The sequence below is a fragment of the Elephantulus edwardii genome, unplaced genomic scaffold (genome assembly GCF_000299155.1).
Source record: "Elephantulus edwardii isolate Elephantulus edwardi_28Jun2011 unplaced genomic scaffold, EleEdw1.0 scaffold00028, whole genome shotgun sequence".
Lineage (NCBI taxonomy): Eukaryota > Metazoa > Chordata > Mammalia > Macroscelidea > Macroscelididae > Elephantulus > Elephantulus edwardii.
In genome coordinates, this window is record NW_006399778.1 from 15168120 (window position 1) to 15173603 (window position 5484).

Here is a 5484-nt window from a genome sequence, read left to right on the forward strand (position 1 = left end):
TCTTCCTCCAAGCTTGATGACACATTCCTCCTCATAAAGCTCTGCTTTCTGAATGATCTGTTCCGGATGCATCCCTGATGCACTCCTTTCCTGATTTTGAACCATGCAGTGTTTCCTTGCTCTGTTCTGAGGACTGCTTCCTGGTCCAAGTATAGGTTTCACATAAGCACAATCAACATAGCCAGGTAATTTATGGAGCTCTGGTAGCCTTGTCATAAGGACCTGCACTGCCAACCTCAAGGCAGGGTTCAAATCCACTAACTTCTTCATAAGCAAGAAAAAGATGGGCAGTCTTCTCCTATGCAAATAACTGCTTCTGAAAATGCTGGAAGATTAACTATGAGCCAGTTCTGATTCAATGGTACATAACAGCAACAATACAAATCATATAGGAGAATATTGCCCATTTTTCTCTCTCAGAGTAGTTGATAGATTCAGGCCTCATACATTTACACTGACATTGAAATTCCTCACCCAGCAGAATACCAGAGTTCCCTATATTTGTCTTCACATATAGTGTATCTTTCCAAGAATATAGTTGTTGGTAGATATCATGGGTTGACTGATTCATAGTGATTCCATGAACTACAGAATGAAATTAATAGTACTGAACTATCCTTATAACTGTTGCTGTGTTTGAGTACATTATGATATTCTTTGTGTCAATATGTCTCTTTAAGGATCTTTGTATATTTTCTGCCAATCCTCTACCATGCATTAAGAAATCTGGAGGAACTACCTGACCAACTGACTGGAAGAGATCCATATTAATTCCTATAAAAAAAGAAAGGTGATCCAACAGAGTATTGAAATTATCAAACAATATCATTAATACACATGCAAGCAAGATCCTGATTATCTTTAAGCATTATCCAAAAATGACTGGAACGGGACATTAATAGAGAACTGCCAGATGTACAGGCTGGGTTTAGAAGAGGCTGTGGTGCTAGGGACATTATAACCACTGTTAAATGTATCTTAGCTGAAAGCAGAGAGTCCAGAGGAATGTCTATCTGTTTCATTGACTATGTAAAGGCATTTACTGTCTGGATAACAACAAATTGTGGAGAAGAATGGGATGCCCAGAACACTTTGATTGTGCTTATGTGAAACCTATACTTGAACTAAGAGGCCATCATCAGAACAGAGCAAGGAAATACTGCATGGTTCAAGACCAGGAAAGGTGTAAGCCAGGGATGCAGCCTATCTCTACACATTTCCCATCTATATGCGGAACAGATCATCCAGGAGGCTGGACTACATGAGGAGGAATGTGGCATCAGGATTGGAGGAAGATTCATTAACAACCTACATTATGCAGATGACTCAACCTTGCTTCCTGAAACTGAGGTGGACTTGATGTGCTCGCTACAGAAGGTCAAGGACTATAGTTTTCAATATGGATTGAAACTCAACATCCAGAAGACAAAGATTCTCACTACTAGGCTAACTGGCAGCACTATGATAGATGGAGAAGATATTAAGGTTGTTAACAATTACACCTTACTCAGCTCCACAATCAACACTCTTGGCACCAGCAGTCAGGAAATCAAAAGACAAATTGCACTGGGGAAAAATCTGCTGTCAGAGATCTCTGCAGAGTACTGAAGAGCAACGATGTCAGTTTAGAGACCAAGGTGTACCTGATCCAGTCCATGGTCTTCACAATTACTTGCTATGCATCAGAGAGCTGGACAATTACTAAGGATGATAGAAGAAAAATTGATGCCTTTGAGTTATGTGCTGGAGAACAGTATTGAATACACCATGAACTGCTAGAAGAACAAACAGGTTTGTCCTGGGAGGATAAATCCAGGCTACTCTTTGGGGGCAAGAATTTTGAAGTTATGTCTCACATACTTTGGGTATGTTATCAGGAGGAAAAAGTCCTTGGAGAGGGACATCATGCTTGGAAAGGTAGAGGAACAGCACAAGAGAGGATGACCCTGGATGAGATGGATTGACTCCGTGACTATGGAAATAGGGTAGGTGTGTCAGAGACAATGAAATGGTCTCAGGATAGAACAGGTTCAGAGCTGTCATACATGGGGTCACAATGAGTCAAGTGACTCAATGGTACATAACAAGTACCATGCACGTTTGGCCAAGATTTTTTTTTTTTAAGGATTTTTTTTCATCTATCTTCATGAGAGATATTCGTCTGTAGTTTTCTTTGTCTTTGGGTCTGCTTTGTAGAATGATACTGGGAGTGTTCCTTCTTTTTTATTTTTAAAAATAATTTAAGTTTTCCATCTGTGTGTGTCAATCTGGGTAGGAGGTGGGTTTCTAGGAATTTGTCATTTTGTTTTGCAACTCAAGATTGACGTATTTTTTTCCTTCAGTTCTTTCAGACTGAAAAATGCTGAGTGTGTCCTTCCCTTTTCCTTTTCTAACTCCAGATCTTGGCATAATTTCATTATAATATTTTACTTTATCTTCTCAAGCTGCCCTTTGAAATCTTCTGTTCAGCTCTTTTACTTCACTTTTCTTGTTTGCTTTAGCATTTGATAGTAAGTTTCAGAGCCTTTGCTGACATCCGCTCTGATATTTTCTTTCTTTGTTATCTTTTAATGACCTTAGGGAGGATTGTTGGTACAGTAGTTAAACATTCAGTTGCAAGCCATAACGTTGGTGGTTCAAACCCACCATCAGCTACCTGATGGAAAGATGAGGTAGTTTACTCCTCTAAGGAGTGTGGAGCCTTGGAAACTCTGTAAGGAATTTCTCTTCTGTCCTATCAAGTTGCTATGAGTTGGAATTGCCTCCACATACTTTCTGTATGTATGATGTCCTAGATGTCACCTCACAACTCATCTCATGGCCACCAATCATAAGTGTTTAATGTGTCAAAACTAGTCTTAAAAACTTTAAATTCAGATAGAATATATTTAAGTTCATATTTTGGTTTTCTTGGATTTCTTTTCATTTTCTTCAATTTCAACTTGAACTTGCATCTGAACAATTGCTGGTCTGTGTCTGGTCTTGCTCTGGTTGACGATGCTGAGTTTCTTCATAGTCTCTAAGTGTAATTTTGAACCTGCAGGTTCTATTTGTTGAAGTCCACACGTATAGATGCATTTTACATTACTGTAAAAAGGCATTTTCAAAGAAGTCATTCATCTTCTACAATCCTACCATGTGATCTCTTCTGTTTCTATCACCAATGGCATCTTTTACAAACACCAATCCTTTTTTGTTTTCAACTTTTACATTTCAATCACCAGTAATTATCAATACATTGTGATGGCATGTTTAATCAATTTCAGACTGCTGACATTGGTAAAAATGTTCAATTTCTTCATCTTTGGCATTAGTGGTTTGCATGGAAATGTCAATAATAGTTGTATTAACTGGGCTCCCAAGCTGTTGTTATGTGCCATTGAGTCAGAACCAACTCGAAGCTGATCCCTAGCAGGTTTTCAGAAGCAGGAAATTACATGGAGCAGCTGGTGGATTTGAACCATCTGCATTTGTGTTGGCAGCCCAATCCTTACCACTTAGGCCATCAGAGCTCCCTGGGCTTCCTAGGTGGTTGTTGTTAGGTGCCATCGGGTCGAGCACAACTCATGGTGACCCTATGAACAAAAGATCTGAACCCTGTTCTCTCCTGCACCATCCTCACACTTCCTGACACACAAGAGCCCATTGCAGCAGTCACTGTTGATCCACCTGGTTGAGGGTCTTCCTCTCCTTTGCCGACCCTCTACCTTCCCCAACATCATGTCCTTCTCCAAGGAATAGCCCCTCCTAGCAACATGCCCAGAGGAGGTGAGGCAAAGCCTCATCATTCTTGCCTCCAAAAAGCACTCCGGCTGCACCCTCTCCAAGACATATCTGTTCATTCTCTTGGCCATCCATGAGATGTTCAGTGTTCTTCTCCAATACCACAGTTCAAAGGCATCAATTCTTTTCCTGTCATCCTTATTCATTGTCCAGTTCTCAGGTGCATAGCAAATAATCAGAAAACCTGTGGCCTGAATCAGACGTACCTTAATCCTCAAATTGACATCACTACTCCTCAATAATTGAGAACGGTCCCTAAATACAGATCTTCCCAGTGCAATGCTTCCAAGTAGGCATATTGATATGTCCTATCACTGACAGTATTGTGCTTCAGGAAATATCTTCACATGTTCTTTTTGATGGTGAATGTAACACCATTCTTCTTTAATTTATCATTCCTGGCATAGTAGTCGTTATGATATTATCCAATTCAAAATGGCCAATACCAGTCCATTTCAGCTCACTAATGTCTAGGATTTTGAACTTTATGTATTCCATTTCATTTTTTATTACTTCCAATTTTCCTTGATTTATACTTTGTGCGTTCCACGTTCTGATTACTAATTGATATTTGCAGCTGTTCCTTCTCATTTTAAATCATGCCACATCAGCAGATGAAGGTCCCAGGAGCTTTACTCCATTCCCATCAATAAGGTCAACACTACTTTGAAAAGGTAGCTCTTCCGCAGTGATATTTTGAGTGCCTTCCAACCTGAGGGGTTCCTTTTCCAGCACTATATCAGTGTTCTGCTATTATCCATAAGGTTTTTATTAGATACATTTTACAGAAGTAGATTGACAGGGTCTTCTTAATCTTTGTCTAGCAGTTCCACTGAAATTTGTTCTTGGGTGATCTTAACGGAGCTCTGGTGGTAAAGAGCTGTGCTGCCAACCTGAAGACACATGGTTCAAATCTCCCAGAAACTCTGTATGAGAAGGAGGACAATCTCCCCCTGTGTGATTTACTGTCTCTGAAAACCTGCTGGAGGGCCAGGTATGGGTTAGTTCCAACTCAATGATAACAACAAACCACAGGTGTGAGTCTACTGGTATTTAAAATACTGGTGGCATCGCTTTCAGCATCACAGCAACATGCAAGTCTCCACAAGATGACAAACAAGCAGAAGTGCAATCTATGCATGAAAAATTAAATAAACCCTTCCAGGCACACTAAAATATCTATAATATAATACTCAACTCACCGCCATCGAGTTGGAAACAATTTATAACTGATTCTCCAGGGAGTTTTCAGAGGCTGTAAATTACATAGGAAGATGTTGACCATCTTTCTCATGTGGCACTCCTGGTAAAATATCACAATTAGCTGGCTATAGAGAATGGAATGACATTTTCTCACAGTTCAGGAGGCTAGACGAGCCCCATTCAGGGTCTCGGGCATGCCTGTTCTTTCTTAAATGGTAGTAATAGATGGTCCTTGGTTCCATGACATCCCTTGGCATGTAGATGGCTCTCATATGACATTGATCTTCTTCATGAAATGGCATATGAGCAAGAACCTATGGTGATGAAAGAAGAAGTTCAAATTCTCTGAAGGAATTGGCAAAAAACAAGGCTCCAGGAGTTGACGGCATACCAATTGACATATTTCAACAAACAGACGCTGGCCTGGATGTGCTCACTAAGTTTTGCCAAGAAATCTGGAGAACAGCCAGCTGGCCCACTGACTGGAAAAGATTGATA